Here is a 20651-nt window from a genome sequence, read left to right as displayed (position 1 = left end):
CATATGTGGGTGGGGTTTGTCTGAGGACATACATGTGATTACAGAAAGACACTGCTTTCTGGCTATTTTTTTGAAGTTGTAAACAACCTTTTCTAAAATATATAGTTTTGCATATGTATTTAAGAAAGGAAGACATGTGCCATTCATTTGATAAAAAGATGGACTAATTATCAAGCAGCCAGATGGCAAAATACAAACTATAATTCACAGGCAATCATTCAGCACAGATCAACACCTCCCGTATGGCTCCCACACCCCAACACCAGTTAAAAATATAGAGCTGCAGAACTGAAATGCGGTAAGGATCTCAAGAAACCATCTAATCCATCTTCATGCATCCAACAGGGAAATTTTTGGTCAGAGCAATACAATTTTATTCCACAGAAATTTTCTATGGACAGAAGGTTCCAGTAGTTAAAAATTCCTTCATATGCAAAATAGACAATAACAACAAATCCTCCTGAACCACAGAGCAAAACCTTGAGGAATTCACTGAAACCTAAACCACAAAAACCTCAGAAGACAGAATAACCACAACACATCCTGACTGCTGCAGATGTGTTTCTTTAATGTGGTTACAAGTAGAGCATGCACTAGGAATCTTTTATTGCACATGGGATGATTCACATACAAAATGAGCAAACCAAGAAATACTTTTCTATAACATGTGCAAAAACCCCAGCATCTGACAGACTGTAATATAAGCTTTGCTGTAATAGGCTCACAGAAAGCAATATGATGGACAAGTTATAAGAACCTGAATAGAATATGAACAACATTCACCATGTCTTGGAGCCAAGAAAAGCACTGATGAATCTGTGCGGGCAGGGACGCAGCTGCTGTGGGCTCTGTGTGTGTAACAATGCAGGTGCTCCTGCCTTGCCACAAAACACAAACCATGAGCTGTCCTCGGCACTGGCAGCAAGAAAGGGGACCCAAAACCTATGAACACTTGCAAATTTATCTTCATTTACTTTAATGGACTGTAATTCCTATGCTCGCTCTGGACTCATACACACATAAGTCAGAGGTCTTCCTTGTGCAACTCTTGATTTGCACCTGAGAAATGTTGCTGTGGCACCCTATGGTCTGGAGACCAGTTTTGGGGTTGTCTTTGTGCCATAATGCTGGGTGTACAACACACCACCTGCTGACTGCTGAGGACAAATGGCAGAGAATGGCATCTTATTGTGGTTTTTAATTAATTCCAGATTTCTGCACTAGGTCCTCTAAGAAAAAAAAAAAAAAGATGGTAAAAGCCTTCTTATAAATTCACAATTGTCAGCAGAGAATATATTTGGGGTTGTCTTCTCTGTGCTCAGAAGAGAAAATAAGAAGTCAGAACTTATGTACTTAATTAGTGCCATTTCTGCACAAAACTCCTAATTAATATTCATGGTAGTCTTCTTTAAAGAACTGCTGCTTTTTCTATTTCTACATTTGCTGGTTGGTTGGGTTGAGTTTTTTACCTCCCTGAATAAGAGAAAGCAGGACAGGAATGCTGAGTTTTTTTCCCTTGAAAACATTTCTGGTGGACACTGACCAGAGCCACTTCTCCTCCGGCACTGGTGGCAGACAAAAGGTCCGACTTTCAAATAGTACTTGTTTTTGGTGCCCTGACATGTGAACTGTGTAAAATTTGTGTGACAAAGTCTGCTCTAAAGTTGCCACAGCTCAGCCTTCTGAAACTTCAGCAGTGCTGGGAGATGTGAAGCCAGAAGGAGAGTGGTGAGTGCTGGGCAGCATCTTTGACTGCAGACGCTGTCTGCCTGGTTTTGCAACCTAGCTCATTTTGCCTGTCACCTTCAGGACCAAATCCAGTGCAGTTGCCTGGTCAAATGCCATTTGTAACATCAAATGCTACATACACTAGAAAATTGCAACTAGATCTTTACCTGGGAAAGTTTATGAGGAAAGGGAAACTATTTTGGGAGTTTAGCCTCAAAATGTAATTATACAACTCCTGTGGCTACCAGTGTGTGCTAGGGATTTTTCTCCTGTTTGGTGCGTTAAAATTTAACTTTCACATGCACTGCAAATGTAATAGGCATATACCTTTTATTTATATTTGCATTTACAAACTGGCACATTTGAAATATTTTGGGATGTAAGTACATAATGAAAAAGCAAAGTATATTGAAGCACCGAACACATAAAATGTGAGAAATTCATTTTTGCATGTATATGTAGTGTAAACAACAAATTTAACTGCATTTTCTACAAGAACTATTGAATGGCTGGTAGCAGATTTTCTTACATTACTCTGGCTACCTGAAACATTGTGAAACAATAAGGGTAGAAATGTCATTTATTCAGCTGATATATAGCTATCTTTCATATTCAGATTTCGCTGGAATGCTATTTGGAAATTTGGATGTCAGGCTCTTGTTAGTAGACTAGTCCCTGAGGGATACCATACATTCCCTCCTCTTCTGTTCCTCCAGTTGCCGATGACCTCTGGCTGAGTTCTGCTCTTCCCACAATGCTTTAGATGCTTAAGGAAAGGCTGCTGTAAGAACCCTGGGTGAAACAAAAGTGGCTTTGTTGAATGTGAAAGTGCTTAGGAAGCCTGTGAAGTGGGTGCTATGTACTTAGTTTCCCTGGAGTTTCATTTTCACAAGATTAGAAAACAGTGCATTTCAAATAACAGACCAGACGGGCTGTGTTTCACTGACTGCACAGATTCCCTGCTCAGATGTTCCCAATAGCTTTCTAAATGGGAAGGATATAACTGCTCCCACCATGAACTGTCACTGCCTACTTCTACACGTGCTAAATCTTTCTGGGGATTCATATTTTTTGTTGCAATATTTGCATAGTGCTTGACATTTGCAAGGTAATTTCATAATCTTAAGAAATTTATTCAGACAATCATACATTTCTAGGCACTTTTTTATGCAAGAAGCCCTGTAGTGGGTCAAAGGGTGTTGTTGGTTTTGCTCTTTTTCAGAATAAAGTGTGCCACTCCATGTAGGAACTGCATCAGCATCATGTAGTCAAATGACATAAATAATCCAGGATGAGGGTGCTTGCTCCTGGAATTCAACAACTACCTCCAAAATCTTTGATTTATTTCTGAGGCAAACACTATATTTGGAGTACAAATTAAAAATTTCTGCAGCCTTTGAAGGTTATAATTGTAACTACACAAACTATGGAAGATATTTTAAAGTATTGAAACAAAAGGCTTCCCTTTCTTCTGAGTAAGATTGTGTTCTTACTGGAAAAGAAAGCCAGAACACAAAGTGTTGCGGTGTCCATTTTGGGGTTTTCCAAAGTTCTGTATGTTTTATTAGTTTTGTGATGGTTTATCCCTACACCCTCATCCCCAAATCCCCTGTGGTCTTTCCCTGGTGATAGATCTTGTCAATCACTGTCACCGCGTCCTAAGCCTGAAAAGTTCTAGTGAGGCTTCAGGGTGACTCAGCCAAGCATCAAGCTCCCCTCTCCCCTTTCTGTTCATAGATGGCCCTGCCAATTGTCTCCTGTTCTTGGTCACTGCCCCCCTTCCCCAGGATTGGTTCTAGGTATCTCCTTGCCCGGGAGACACCCTTGGTACTTAATGGGCAACCTGAGCCCCAGAGATTCACGTGGGTTTCAGGGTTGAATAAACCTATTTGCTTCCCATATTAGAGTCCTCCTTCTTCCACGCCGTAACCACGTTTCAGTCTGAGGTTCAGACCCACCAAACATCAAAGGTACAAGGCTGTACCCTTCATATGCAGACCAGTGAGAGAGCTAGCCAGTAAAGCTTGCACCAGACACCAGCATAACAAAGGAAAATATCCACCTTGGAGCTGACCACTTTGCTGAGAGTAAAATAGAAAATGTATTCCATAGCATTCCTCTGTAGGGCCATTAGCAAGAACTGATTTTGTAAAATCTTTTCTATGTATTTACCCAAGATTAAATATGATCTGCACTGTGACATTATCTTGATAAAGCAAAGTATCCAAAAAGTTAAGACAAACATGACTTGAAGACAGGAGACCTTTTGTCCCGAACCCCCATATTCACATGATTTGTAAGCTACAAGCACATGGGATGTGTGCTACAATCAGAGTCATGGCCACAGTGGAGCAAGAGAGGCACTAGATGGTGACAGATGTGAGGGCCACCACCTCGGGGTGCTCTGCAGGTCCAGGGCAGGCTCTGGAAGAAGCATCTGGCAGCTGAGATGAACAAAGAGGGCAGTGAGACCAGGGGGAAAGAGCTCCAGAGAAAAGAGTGCTGGGGGGAATAAAGCAAACATGTCTGGCCTACCATAATATCCTGCTCTTTTCTGAATACAATAAACAGCTTTGTGCACAGCCCTGCAAGGCGTATGTATAACTGGTGCTCGGTTAATTTATCTTATTAAAATAATTTTATCTGGGGAGAGAGAAAAAAAATCTATGAACATTTCCTGCTTCTGAAATTAACTTGTACAAACAAAACCTCTAGTATTGCCTTTCATACAATTTCACTTACATCTGTTTCATACTACCCTAATCCCAGTTATTTCAGCCAACATTTTACAACGACACACCTGAGGCCAGAGTGGGTCCTTTACAAGAAACTTGAAGTATCATGATCTCGGAGGGGATTTTTCATCTTGTGGGATAAATTTTTTTACTGGGTATATTCAGAGCTTAGCTTTTATACAACTTTTAAATGTTGTGTAGAAGGGGCCATAAACAGCCTTTGTGGAAATGAATGTTTGAAATCACTATGCAGAAAGTTTCAAATATTTGTGAGATTCACTATTTATAGACTGATTAGATGTACAACTTTACTAGCAATAAGGATAGTTCTCTGCATATTATGTGCTGTTCCTATTTATGCTTCTCCTTCTCACAAAGCATGCATTACATTTAGCCTTTTGTCTAAGGTGTAGGTGACTGCTCTACAGTTTTGGGGTTTCTATTTCAATTTCTCAGTCTGCAGTATTTGAAATTTTGCATACTTGAGTTGGGTGATGATTTTAGTGGAATCTTGACAAAGGAGCTCTAAGATAAAATTCCAAGCTCCCTAATGCTTGTAGCACTCATAGACAAACACAGTGTATAGGGTGCACCTTCGCAAGGGAACTTCTTTTCTTTAATTTTTTGCATTACAATATGGTCCCCTCTAAAAATTCAAAGCCTGCCCAGAAAAGGTGAATAGTGATACTCCATAGCATCGCCTCTCCCTCTATCACTACTGTCCTGCTGCTTTTCATTCCCCATCCTAAGTGGTATGCCACAGGGCAGTGGTCATTCTTCTGCCAATAAATGCCTTCTGTGATGCTAAAATGATGTTAAAATGTGGGGAACATGTATAAATCCACCACAGCCAGCTGTGATGAAGTGAAGACCATTACAAATGCCATGCTCCTCTGTCGCTGTTCCACAACACAAAAGAACCGCACTCACTATCAAGTTAAAGTGAGGAAAAGAAGGGCAGTTTATTATGATTTGGGGTTTAAATAGGATTTGGGATTTGATCAAGGACCGGGAGATGAGAGGAACACCCCTCTGACTCCAGTGGTCAAACCAGCAGTCCCTCACAGAGAGGGATGAGAAAACAATCTACTTGTTTATGTTACATGCGTGAGAATCTCCAGTAGAAATATGTAAACAATCAGAAGGCTAAAGAAGCAGGGTGATACTCCTACCAGTTGCACATACATTTATAAGTCTCCCCCAGGCACTACATGACATTGTGAGGACACAGTGACTGAAACAACGAGTAGCCACTGTGCAGTAACACGTCATTTTATAGCTGGGAACTTGTGTATGGTAGGCATGGTGCCACACAAAGATTGATTAAAATCAGATGGTAAAAAATGCATTGCAGTTTGTACTCTGATGAAATTGCTGGAGTGATCATTAATATGGTAGTCTGGTTCTCCTGAAGCAAACACACCTTCTCCAAGGCACTTTTCCAAGTTCTAGATATCAGTTCTGGGATGGAAACAGTCGTATACACTGATATACATAAATGTAATTTTGTGGTGTACTGTAGAGTACAGAGCTCACGTGCCTACCAAACTCCAATCAAAACAAGTGAACAAGTGTTCCCATGCTCCATTTGCTGTTTCAGAATTCAGCAAACCTGCACCCAGTTCCTTGTCTCTACTGTACCATAGCAGAATCATCCATGTGAGTTAAAGCCTAAGCCAGTTGCTGTTACTGGCAAAATTCCCACTGACCTGCATAGAAAGAGATTTTAATTCTTAATCTTCATGTTCATCTTGTATCTGGTAAATTAAGAAGCTATTTAATTTCTCCAAGTACATCTGTTTATTTAGACTATATAACCCCTTTGGACAAAGATTCTTGTTAATTTGTGCTGTTCTTTAAAATGAATGCCAGTAATAATCAATGTCATCCCCAAGTCAAGTAACATCAATGTATGAGAGCCCAAACATCAATATTGTAGGTTTCTAAAAATCACGCATGCTCACCAATGGGTAGAAAAGTACAGCTGACTATTTGCTGGACTGCACTACACCAGCTGCCTGCCCAGAAAGAATAAAGACATTTTCCTGCAGTTCACTGGAAACTTAGAGCAGCTCATTTGCCCCAAGCACATTGAACAACTAGACCTTTCTCTATACTCTTACAAAAAGTTGATTATTGCAGCATAGCAGATGCTTTATAAAGTAGTCCATTCTCTACTGAGCTAGATTAATATGGTTTAGAATATTAAACTTAGTCTTAGATAGTATCTAGCACAATATCTAGATATCAGCCTCATCTGAGATCTCTCTGGGTTACAGTGACATAAATAATACTTAAATAATTACTGTGGGAATTACCTCATATTTAGCAATTTCAATTTTAACAGCACTTGCTCTTTGAAAGCCAAAGATGAAGTGATAGATTTTATAGGAAAAACTGACACTTTGAAAACTCAACTGTAGTTAATGATAACAGAAAGATCTATTGAGACAAAAATGTAATGAAATATCATAGCAAGTTTGCAATAAAAAAAATTTGTAACTATAGCACAAACTGAAAGAATTTGTTTTACTTGTTCTATGTGCTCAGCAAAAGTTTTAAATATGTAAATACTAAAGCATTCTCTTTTTATCCAAAACTGCTGAAGTTCAAATTTTATTTGATGCTCTCCCTTCGGTGAGATAGTCCATTCTACTGGGGAGAACCAGGTATTTTTGCAGTCTAGTAATATCTCCTTCCAGTGTGATAGATTTTGTCTTAGACTGCAGTACAGAGTGAATAATTTTCCATTGTAAGTAGGACTTTTTTTCACTTCAGAGAGAAAAAAAAACCAAAATAAAACAAAACCAAAAACAAAACAAAAAAAACCAACCAAACAAAAACAAACAAACAAACAAACCAACCAACCCACAAACTACATGCACTTCATTTTCATTCCACCAGCATTTAATTCACATTGGGGTCCAGTTTTCATTCTAGTTAGTTGTGTAATTCATGTCTATCTGTTTCCCTGCAAGCCAAGTGATAGTTTTTTATTTTTGAAATGTTTTCTTCCTTTTGTATACGGCAATAAATCTTAGACTAATATTTTGATGACCATTGGCTATTTCCACTTGTTACAGAAGACATTTTTTTAAAAGAGCACTAAAGAGCTCCCTTAACATCCATGAAGTTCACAGTGAGTGCAGAAATTTTCTTCAGTCACAGTAGAAATGAAAGCAGGAGTGCCAGGTTTATGCTATGCATTCACAGTCAAAGGGATGTTCTAGTTTCTAAATGCAAATCCTTTAATATGGTCTCTCAGCTCTAGAAGAAGATAGAAGAACGAGGAACAGAAAAATCCTCCCTTAAATTCACATATCAGAGTTCTGCTCAGATCATGAATAGACAGCAGGAAGTAAAATGCACAAAGAAGGAAAAGAAATACTAAAGGAAAATGGAGATGCAGTTATTCAGTAGTAAAGATAGTAAAATTATCTTTGAGGTTCACTTATAATGGAAAATTAGATTCTTTAGTTTCAGGTGAAAATATGAATGTAACTTGAAATGTTGTAGAACATCTTTATTAGCATATATTTTACTGTTTTGTCATAACTTGTCCTAGCTCTCATCCCCACCACAGGGAAAGCCTCCCTCCCAACCTTAGAAGCCCTTCTTAGCTTGGGCTCCAGCTGCTGTGCAGCATCAAGATCTCCTTATTTCCTTTCCATGTGTGTAAGACCAGAGCAGCTACCAGATTCAGATGTTTGCGATATTTTTTCTTGTACTGTATTCAAGGGGAAGAAGAAAAGCACCGTGTGTCAGAGACCAACCACCTCCAAGGGATGCTCCTGGAAGGAGAAGATGATTGAGTACACTTTACCCTGAGCTACCCCTGAATACACAACCTAGTCGTTGGCTTTAGTGGCTCCTGTAGCAAATAAGCTTTCTCTTTTCAAGCTTACAGAAAAAAAATTAGTTGCTTTAATGAGACATTTCAAGTAATATAACACAGTGGTGAATAGCAGTTTTGGCAGCAGGTTCACTTTATTATCCTTCCATAAAAATTAAATAAAAAAAAAAACAAACCACAGAGGGGATCTGCCCTAAGCCCTCATTTTCATTTGCAAATAAGCTATTGGCTCTCTAAATGTTTGTTCTCTGTTGAAGAGCTCCTGTAGCAAAGCCAAAGAATCATTCCTAAACAACTGTGAAGATACAGTAGATTTAGTTTTGTCTGTTTTGAGGCATACTCACTTTATTTTTCTGCCTATGTTTCCAAGGATGTGAAGTTACAAAATTACACCCTTTGTTTCTTCTTTTAGCAGTCTGGGAGGCATTTCCCCCCCCACCCCATCCCAGTCATTTCTCATTATTTTTGGTACTCCCTGACCAATTTCAGCCCCATAAAGCAGATGGTTAGAGATCTCAAATACAACAAATGTCTACACTAAAATATAGATGCTGATTAAAGAAGAGAGACCTTACTGGTGCTTTCTCTGAGGTAAAGGCAGAGAGAATTCAACATGATCCTTCTAGCAGCATCCAGCTGGGCAATCAGCAGGCATGTCCTGACTGGCCAGTTAGCATCTACATTTTAGCAGGTTAAATACAGCTATTTTATACAGCTAAAAGCAGAAAGAATAGCTTGGACTTAGGTGAAGTGGTGGTGTGGGAAAAGCTCTGTTAGCACCAGCAGGCTCGGGAACTGCTGTGGTATGAGGAGAGGGCACAAGCCTTTGGGAGGAGGTAGCATGTAGTGCAGGGGAAGCTAGGAGGATGACAGGTATCCCAGCTGTGAGGCAAAGGAACATTAGGCTGTGTTCAGAGAGTGGTGAGAGTATTCTAAAAGATATGCTTAATTCATATACTACACAGACCCATAAGAAACCCAGCTTCACCAGTTCCACTGGCTGTGGATTATCTGCATTACCAAACGTAAGAGAACTTCAGAAGTGAGAAAGAATCCATGGTTTGGAAATCCTGACAGAAGTCAGACAACTAAGTATGGACCTTCCTGCTGTTAAGCAAGCAGGACTGAGAAAACCCAGTAACAGCTTCAGGAACAACTCCAACAGTGCTGACTCATAAGGGATCCCAGATGAAACAGTATTTTTTTTTTTTTTTTTTTTTTTTTTTATTTTCGCTGTTCAGACAAGTCAGTCCGGGGCTACATTGCATACCTTTTATGTTGTGTGACTAAATTTTACCTGGCTCATTGCATTTCCATTTTGATTTTATGGGTTGATTCTCTGTTGTCTTAATTTGTGTAACTACATTGCTTCCTAATTTCCATGCATCTGAATCAAGAGTGTGAAAGAACACAACAGGAAATGATTTTCCCGTCCTGCAGAATTCTCAGTCCTCCCCCACACCTTCTCTGACTAAAATTGAAATTTTTCAAAAACATCAGAGAAAACAAGACAAAATACATCCCTCCATGCTGGAATAGCCCCATAATGTGGTCATTCACACAGAATCCACATCACCACCTGAACAACCAGAAGAGTGAATTTAGAGTGATTCATATCCAAGCCCATAGCAGTTTATGAATGTTTGATCTTTAATATATAGTGTGTTTATATCAAAATACAAAATACACAAAGATATATGCATGGATCGCTTGTTTGTATGATGTGTGATACAGAAAAACCAGCAAAACCTGTCTTCTCAGCCCTGTCATCAAGAGCAAGCTTTTTCGATCTTCAGATTTTTGAGGTATACATATAGAACCTTCAAGTTTGTATGTAGATGTATAAATACAGATTTGTGCACATACAAATGTGGTATTTATCATATGAGGCTTGCAAGCATGATTACAGAAAGCTAGGTCAAAACCAGTGCTTCTGCATGCCACTCTCAGTGCACTGAGGTTGGACATCTGTTCATCTCAGCCGTCAGTGAAGCCACAGGACTGGGACAAGTCTAGCTGCATGCAGTTGAGGTGCTTTACTTTTTGTGGACTGTTTTGTTTCACCAGTGAAGGTAATCTGCAAAGACAGATGAATTACAGAATGTGATTGTGATTCCCTCTCTGAACAGGTTCAGTGTTCTAGCAGGCTGTAAGAGCTCTTGCTTGGAGTCATAAGCCAAAAGGGAAAGCAGCACAGAACAATTTGAGAGTTATATTGCTGCTGAGTTGTACTGATGGGTACATAAGCTGCTGCATTATGCACATGTCCTTTAAAAGATTAAATAATTAAGCAACAGGTGGACATCCCTTCCATAGAGTTTAAGATCATTAAGCAAAACTACTTGGAAGCATTCCAAGATTTGCAATTATTCTTATTAGATTTATTAGTATCACAGGATAATGTGGACAGGCAGCATATTTTCTCATTCAGTTTGAGTGATGAGCTTCATGCTGTGTAATTGGAAGTCAAGTCATAGTACCACTAGACATTATTGTCTTCCACACTGAAATATTGTCCCTCAGCACTGTGCATAAATGACATCATAGTGATTGGAAGCCGTTGTTCTCCCTGCCTTTCACAAACCCTCCCAACAATTCATTTAAAAGGTAAATAGATCAGTAAAGTCAAAAAGCAGTTGAGTGGACGTTCCTCACTTCCTTGGTAATGTCATCATGCAAATACACTGTTATGGCTTTTCCACACAGGGAATAAAAAGGCAGGTAATTGTACAGACTACCTGTATAAAAGATTACCTCATGACTTCTTTGAAGACAACTCAGACCTTAATGAAATAATCACACTTTCTCTCCAAAACGATAATATTCTATGCAATGTCCTAGAAATAATACTGTTATTGTATCAAATTAGATTATATAAAGGAAACTTTTTTTCCTACCTGTATTCTTTTCATATGTGGCCAGAACTTGGCTGAGATCCACCTTTACTGCAGAGTGAAGGAAGAGCAGTTGTGTCTCCAGTTGTTTGCTCAAACCTCTGTGAACTCCTTCTGGCCACCTGGAAAGCTCAGCCACATGTGAGTGATATAGGCACATCAGCATTCTTTCCCTTTGAAAAGATCTAACTCTCATTAAATTTGGAACCCAGATAAGCATAGGGCAGGATGGAAGAGTAAGATGAAAGCATGAGCAATGTTCTACTTTATATACCAGTCTGTGTACTGACAGGCTGTTTGTGTAGCAGCTGATAATGGTCCCTTCACTGTCTCCAGTGCATCTAACTAACAAAGGGTCTTTGCTCTTCTTTTTATTTAAATACCTAATTTTACCCATCACTGAAAGTCGTTATTATTAGGAGAAAGTGAAGAAGTGTCCCTCAACATATTGAAAAAATTTACTTCAGTCGAAATTAATGAGGATTTTCTAGCATTAATTCTTAATTTCATAGTGTTCCATTACTGAAGAAGCCAAGGTGCTTACACTAGAAAATTAAGTGGAGAATATCCAGGTTAACTCAGAGCAAGTATGGTCCAGCACAGTGGCTGTCTTTTAAGTTTTCTGAAACAATTCCTTTGTGTCTTCTAAACCTTCATATAAAGACATTTTAGTACGCATGCCCTAAGGCTCCAAAGCTATTGGTGGCTATCTCTCTTTCCAGTTGCTCTCCCTTTCTAGGAGTTCGTTCTGATTAGAACCCTGTTTTACAATTAATCTTTACTTACCACTTGAAACAACAAAATACTAGCAGGTATTTCTGTTCTTCAGTTTTCCCTCAGAGTAAGGACTTCCCAAGTTTAGATCCCTCTTCTTTTTCTAAAATGTGACTTCACCTTTACTCAGTCCATTCACTTTCTTCTGCATTGTTCTGACTGATCTTCCTCTGAAGCAACCTCTTGAATACCTACCTTGTATTTCTGGTGATTTTATGACCAGCCAGATGAAATGATCAAAACTCTTGGGAAAAATATCCATTGTCCTTTTCAGATTTGAAAAATCTGTCTTGACAAGTGACCATTTCTTTCACTCAATGATATCACATTTGAATGAATCACCACAGAAGTTCAGAGAGCAGATATTTTCCATACAGGATGCAGGACTTTTCCCATTATGTCATATGACAGGGAAACACAGGAGGCTGAGTAGTCCCATATTCAAAGTGGATTTAAGGGTTTAACCCAGATATACACAGAAGAACTACACAAACGTCTCCAGAGAATCACATAAGGTTTCCATAATACTTGCTTTGTGACAGTAGAGCTGAAATAAATATAGAATGGTGAGTGACTGTAATTCCAACATGGAAAGATTTATATTCTTCACTTCCACCCATGTGTAGTTACAATGTGTAAACATTGGTATGGCATTTTAAGTGATGGGATTCCTTACTACTTTATTAGCAGGGGCATTTGTAGCTGCTTTCCTTCTCTGTTGCACTCACAGACTTTGTGCCTCTCTTCAGTTGATTAGCATTTTGAATTTTGCCACAAGATTATTCTGTTTCTATAGTGATCTGGGCACTACTAATGTAGGTTCATTTCCTGTCAGTCATGGTTTACTTACGTCAGTGAGTGCATTATTTTCAACTGCATTTCTTTCATTCCTGCATCATGTAGGTCGTTATATTTATATGCAGCCAATGAGACCAGCGAGTTTCTAAAATGGCCAGAATATTTAGAACAGTCTGACAAACTGTACTGTGTTCCTGTTTATTAATGTGCCATTATGTTGGGAAAGCAGAGCATAAGTAAACACTAATTAGGAAAATAGGTGGAAAAGCAAGACAATTTCAGTACAGCACTCAGCAACAAAAATCTAGGGGATACAGAAGTTAAAAAGTCAGAGCTTGCTAGTTTTACAAAAACACAAGTATAGGATCCTAAAAACTAAACCAGGGGCTTAACAAGAAAAATAAGGGGAAAAAATAAGGCTAAGGAAGTATTTAGAAAATCCATTATTGCAGTTTCTCTTTCTTTAAGGTCCTAGCTATTATTTACCCTAACACATGTAAAGCACAAGGCAGATCTCGTGTTCTGATCTACCTTTTAAGTAGGCAGCTGTAAATCAGACAAATGACCTTTTCTAATTCTATGTACTGCAAACACTTCACAATTGTCTACACCAATCTGTCTTTTTAGCCTTCAGTAGGCACTATAATGATTTTTTTGTTCTCTTGGATCTTGGATTATGAGTGTATATAATGAAGGAGTCCTCTGTTTCCAAACAAGGAGGGAATTCAAGAAAAAATTGTCACTGAATGGGACAGCTAGTGAGTGAAAAGAAAACTTTCCCCAGAAATTATTCACTGTTCTTCCAGCACAAATAATACAAAATCCACTGATGTAGCTTAGCTATGACTGAGCATGAAAACACGGATGTTGTTCAGACAGCATATTTAATTGTGTGACTTCCTCTGCTTTTAAATCATGTTTTCAATAAAAGCATTGGAATTCTAGATTATCTTGAGTTAAGGTTTTGCAAAGGAAATTAAAGCAAGTAGAAAATGCTTCCATGTCAATGGAAGACAACTAGAAAAAGGTAAAGTTTTGTAATGATGGTGGGTAAATATGAATGGGAGTTAATTTTTAATGGTCTCTGAGCTCTATTTTTCAATAACATCAATGGGAGGCAGGGTCGGGAGGGGTTATGAGTTTGTAGGGACAGAAATTGAGGTAAAGCTACTGAATGTCATGATTCTTTCACTTCATTTAATACAAACCTGAAATAAACTTGAAATCGCACAGAAGGTTATTTGATTTTGAACCTGAGCCCATCTCTACCCCTGCCACCTGGGGGCCAGAGTTCCTGGCGGTTTCTTTGAAGGTACATCTGTTAGAAACACACTTAAGGACTTTACAGGGCCTCATCTCAAACCAACATTTCTGATGAGAAGAAAAATATTCATTTCAGGATTTTCAGGGCAGGTAGGAATTATCATTTGCATTTGTGTTCCTCTCAGCTCTTAGAACAAACGATACCTTCCTTTCCTCTTGTTATATTGCTGCTAAGCAGTGCAAGAATGTTTATTTTTGTTAAATAACAGTTTAACCTTCAGTAAAACTGCAAGAAAAAGTGAACTAGAGGGAACAAGTGGATTAAGCTCTTATTTCCCAGTACCATGGAACACTGAATTGAAATGTTTGATAGGTTTTTTTTGTTGGGTTGGTTTGGTTTTGTTTTGTTTTCTAATAGGTTACTGAAAAGTATGGTTCTGGGCTTAAGCACATTGCAGGTCAGCAGGCATGCAGCTGGCATGCATTGCCAGTTCATTCATTTGGTTGTTTGTTTTGTACAACACCCAAGAGTCTGGTCTCCACTGAAAACAAAATTTTATTACATTAACTCCGACAAACTTCAAAGATACAGAAGAAAGTGATATCTCTCTACACTTAGAACAGTCCATGTTCATGTTCTCTGAACTTCATATGAACAAAGTGGGACTGAAGCTTCAAATCTTACAAAAGCCCTGCCCCTGCTCTCTCTGTCACAAAATAACCAAGTTCATAAGTGTAGATTCCTAACCCAGGGTGATTTTGCTGCTGGATTTGGGCACCTCCAAAGCCAGCTTCTAGCGTGCTGGGAAATCAGGCAACAGGTTTCTTTACAAATCTGGGTCTGAGAGAAAACACTGCTGAAGACAACTGCAATAAGCATAATGGTATCAAGGACAGACACTGAAATGGAAATGAGATGATGATTTTAGTTAGAGTATTTAACTAAATACAATAGTTGACTAATGAAAAGTTCTGATCAAAGAATCATAAAACAAACACAATCTATTTCTAACAAAAAATAAGGAAGTCAACAAGACACACAACAGGAAATAACTTCAGGCCCATTTCACTGCATCAAATGACTAGAAATGGTGCAAAGTAATTCAAAGTAATACCCCAAAATATAAGAAAAATAGAGAAAATCAATACACATAAATACCACGTTCATTTATCTAATGTTTCAAATCTGAAGAGTGAGCAAAAAGACAAACACATTGATCAAACACCTATGAGGAAAGAGGAGGAAGGTTTTTATGAAGATTCATAAGATTGCAACTTGTAGTCAAAAACCAGTATTACAAATAAGACAGGATGTGAGTCACACTTACTTGTAGATTGCTGTGTGAATTCTGTCATATAAACAAATTGCATTGGCTGGGCTCTAGTACAGACGCATATCCTGAGCCCACCTGAATTTTGTGGTTGCTATCATGCAGTACATCTTGGCTCCTCAGAACTTGGCAGTGACAGCAAATCCACCTGCTTTGGAAGAGCTATCAAAGGAAAATCTCTGCTGAAGAAAAGATATTCCTAAGTCTGTTCGAACAATAGGATGTTAGCAATATATGCACTCACAATCATTATAAAATTGCAGTATATTAGTTTTCTTTTTTAGAAACACTAATTTAATTTATTCCTTTCTCTGCCTTCAGTACATCTTTGTGGAACAATCTTTTAATTAAAAAAAACCAACCCTAATTTCCCCAGCATAGCACTTTATTAAGAACTACACATACTATTAGAAATATGCAATGCTTGAAAAACAGGACTCAGAAAATCTTGGACTAGCTTTCAAAGAACATTTATTACTGTGAATGGCCAAAGGATAGTAATTTTGTCTCAGTTGTGTACCTATCAAAACTGTGAATAAAATTACTGCTTCTCATACTTTTTCAGTTGAAAGCAGTGAAAAGAAAAAGTTAGTGGCCTCAACAAGTGGGCAGTGATGCTTTGGAGCTGAGAACAGTTATGGAGGTAGCTGTGAAAATTTCATGCCTTCTGCCCTCATTTGATTGAAATTGAATGTCCAGAGTTCTTCACTGGAAGAAGACAGGTTCAGTCATTTTCCAATTTTATCATTTTTGTTGCCGACCTGGTATGTTTGCTGGCTACCATGCTCTATGGGTATTTGAAGCAGCACATTACCAGTCTGACTAGTGTTCCAATTTCTGAAGCATCCCATGGCAAATTTTACAATGTCAATATTCATGGCAGTTTTCTGTCATGTATCCATCTAAAAAGACATAGCTCAGGAAACAGTGGGCATTTTTATCCTCTAACATGCTGCATCTACATGTCACATAAGCCAAAGTGTTTCTGTTCCCCTTTACTACATTTCATGCTCCTTCTGCACAAATATCAGTGTATCCAAGATGTGGGAGAAGGCATCCTTGTCTGTACAAAGATTTTCAGTCACACAACCTCTTATTAGTGTCTCTTTGAGCCTCTCCACCCACAGTCTCATTTTCTTTCTTCAGCTGGAAAATAACTAGCACTCTTCTTATTTGCACTGATTGATAAAAGTTCAATAATTTCTTTCTCCAATTTTCTTATTACTCAGTTCATGTCCTGAGACAGTAATTTATTTTCTTGGGCATTGGTTAGAGTTTGTCGCTGTCACTTCACAGGAATTTTCAATATGCTGTGATTTTTCACCTTCGGTAATGACTTGCCTTAGTGTGACTTCCACTTTCCTTTGCAGCAACCAGAGTAACTTCTAGGCTACCCTGTTTAATTTCATGGAGTATAACCATTCTCAGTATTCATCCCCTTAAAAGTGGAATGTACCACGAATACAGCCCATTATGCTTGTGATGACTAGCTAGATAGGCAATTCTAGAGAAGGAAGAGCAGCTCTCCCTTCCCAAAAATACAAGCCAATGTCATCAATGATATGCAGAAACTTATCTCATGGTAGACACTACCAGACTAAAATTTGCCTCTTTCACAAGATTTAATTTCTTGGGTTGTTTGTTTCTATTTCTCTGTTGCCACATGCAGCTGCTATTACATATTTTATTTCACTGCTTTCATGTTCTAAGGCTTTCATTTTTGCTCAGCTACTGACCTGAACTACTCAAAATAAAGTGTTGGTAAAGATCAGTTAAGAGCTGGGCACTTTAATCAGGGAAACAAATGAAGTAATATTATATTCTAGTTCAGAACCTTTAAACAGCTTACTGTAACCATATTGCTGTTCAAATCCCTTTGCTGCCATTACAAAACAGCATCACAACAAAAAGCAAATATTAGACTACTTGGCACAGTCAGTCACCTTTGAACAATTCATCAAATTCTGAATTTTCTGCAGATTAATAATGTTTGTCCATCAGAATGAAAAATTACTTATCCTATGATGTGTCTAATGGCATATTTTCAGGATCTTCCACAGAAAAGCCCATGGCAATAATTAATACCTAATGCTATATACACCACAGCTTTGGGTGTTGCCTAGCAACCAGCATCCTGTAGGCTTCCTAAGGGGTCTCAAATAAAGACAGGGGAGCAATCCTTTCACACTGCCATGAGCAAGAAGCATCTTTGTTCTAGGTTGCTGCTCTGTTCTGGTTGTTTCTAGAGTGATCTCTGAGAACAAAACTCCCTTTAAGAGGTCATGTTTCTGAAAAGCCTTTTCACAGGACAAACAGAAGCTAAATGCACATGCTCATTTTTTTTATACTCTGGGGTACCTTTCACCTTCAGAAATACTATCAATATCCTCTTGTTATCTGCTAATAACAATTTGTTTTCAAAAGAAGTATTTCTGTGGGCTCATTTCTACTTCTAATAAAATAGTTTTCCATCTGTGACAGGATGTTGTGCTGATGTTTTTCACAGTCAAATGGTTTTTCAACAAACTATCCATTAAATTTTTAAAAAGACTTGTGTTTTTACACAAATACTGTTGTATCTCAAAGGTATCTACAGTACAGAATAGCAAAAACTCCACTGAAATGACGTCTTCCTCAGCTGTAAAAGCATTCTTTTCTGACAGTGCCATATTTTAAAGTACCAGTTCATTTCCAGTTCAAACTCTTTACCTTGGCACTGGAACATCTAAATCTCATTTCATTAAATGTATATATTTATTCAGATATTCACTTCAATAAGAGAAGGAGGCTGGAAACCAGTATTCCAAGATTTCTCTTTTCAGCTACAGTTTCCAAACTCTGCTGTGGTCCTTACCAGGACATTGATCTTCCCTTTGTATTTGCTTTTGCATTAAAATAACAGCCCAAATATAATCAGACTCAGAAAGATATTGTGGTTATTTAACAGCCTTTAAGAAAAAGTCACCAGCATCAGGACACATTTTTTCATAGATTTTGCAGAATTTATATAGTTTAATGCTAACACAATCAGCATTATTCGAATAGGGAAAAAATTGCAACAAAATTCTAATGGTAAAGTGATCATTTTATTTACAGGACTGCGTAACGTGTTCTAGAATCTGGAAGATGTTAGACTAACTGATTGGCAATCCAGTACTAGGTTTCTATGAATCATATTTTGTAGCTGTTTTAAAATAACAAAGATCAAATATTATGTAAATATTCCTCACTCCAAATCTGACTTTCTTTTCTTTTTTTCCTGCCTTTGTCCTGCAGCAAGATTATTCAGCCTCCCAAGTTATTTTGTAAAGACATAATCATACAGATTTCTGGCTGCAGTAGATCTTCTGTAGAGCTTTGGCTCAGTCTTGAAATCTCAGAGGAAATTGTCAAGGCACAGAAGGCAAGAGAGTCCTGATCACCTATTGATGAAACTTGGGAGCTGATGAAACCCAGGAGCCTAAAAACTCTTTTTATTTTTGACACAAAGCTAGTTCATGCTCATTTTTTAGAATTTCTTTCCCGCTTAATTCCCAGTAAGGTAGGCAAATGACACACTGGGGATCAATCCCATACAATCTGAGTGACATCTCGAGGGATATGCTGAGCAAAATTCTAATGAAAGATAATCTTAGGGATATCCAGAATTTAAACATTAGAGCAAAGGTAGAATCCCTAATCCCTGATTTAGAGATTTCAGTGCAGTTGCACATTGAAAGATGCCTGACAGGAAAGACTAGTCAGGGTTATCTCTCTCCTGCTCATTGCTTTTCCTCTCTCTGCCTCATCTACATGTAAATAAGTGAATATTGCACACATTCAACGTGCCACATGAATTTTAATTTTGCCTTTTTTAGTTATGATTTCACAATCAGTCTGTCTTACTGATTTTTTCCTCGATTAAAACATTCATCAGGTCTTCTGTTACCCATAAGCTTGAACCACAGACTTACACATGAGATGCCTCCCTTTAGTTCAGGTCACTATGAGTCTTGGCAATATGATCGCATTAGTTCAGTTCATGGAACAAACTCTTTTCACAAGATTTTTTTTCAATTTTGGGAGTCTATATTAAGTTACATTGCAAAAGTTGAGTTACATCAGTGAGTAAGTGCATCACTTTCCTACAGACAAGCAAATTTGTTCCTTTATTCTAGCAAATGCTTGTTTTCCAGATGGGAGCTAACTCCTCAGTACAATAATTTCTGTTCTGTGTCATCAGCACAGGAGCCAGTTCTCCTGGGCTGTGGTTCTACAGTTCAGTGACGGTGCTAATAACCTATTGAAGCAGTTTTGTTTCATTAGCAAGGGAATTTTTCCCTGGTGGTGCATTTCAAAGTGAAAAATATTTCATTACCAAGCCTCTATATAGATGTTCTATCTAAGTTCCAAGGTAGTTACCACCTTCCTGAGACTCATCCTTCTTAGCAAGGAGTTGATTAACAATTACAGAGTAAAGGTCCTCTTGAAGCTGTTCCATGTGCTGAACTCCCATACACAGTGCTGTGCTCACAATGAGATCTCAGAACAATAGTAGGGTTTGGCAAGGAGGACAGCCTCCACTATGTGCACTATCATTCCAATTCCAGGTGAGTTTTTTTGAGGATACAACAGTCCATTTTGCAGTGATATAGCTTCATCTCTACAGGGGGGCATTTAGTGATCCAATTTTGTTCATAGGATGTCTACAGTATAAGGCAATTTCAAAATTAACCTTTTATATCATGAAGATGAACAAAAACGGAAACAGTCTTAGCAATTAATGGATTATTTTTTAAAAATATGAGAAAAAAGAAAATAAATTTTAAAAAAAGAGAAGAAGTTCTACAATAAAGTAATGTCATAGTCACTGAAAAAAAATTAATTTCATGGTGTGGTGATTCGTGGGCAAAGAGTTAAATTCCAAAATGAGGTAGTGCTCTTCCCAGCACTGCAGATCGCTGCATAAATCCTGCCAGTAAAGGAACAGACTCTTCCATGTCTGGCAGTTGCAGCATGAATTCTCCTGCCTCCTGCCTCTGCAGCCAATATGATCACAGCAGCAAGCATTTCTCCCATGTCCAGAAAAAAAAAAAGTAGGGTTTTTGCTTGGAACTGCTGATGCCTGTAGAAGCACATTAGTCATCATGCCTGCTTAGGGAAACTGGTTCTGCGAATTCTTGATTCCTGTACCTTTATTGCTTCAGTTAGAAAACTTTTATGGATTTACTTCACATTCATTACTGGTACCCATCACTAAGAGAAGATGAATAAAAGAGAGAAATAGGATACACAT

The sequence above is a fragment of the Zosterops lateralis genome (assembly GCF_965231275.1).
Source record: "Zosterops lateralis genome assembly, chromosome: 4".
NCBI classification, from domain to species: Eukaryota; Metazoa; Chordata; class Aves; order Passeriformes; family Zosteropidae; genus Zosterops; species Zosterops lateralis.
The sequence above is the reverse complement of the archived record's forward strand: the minus strand, read 5'-3'. Positions refer to the sequence as shown.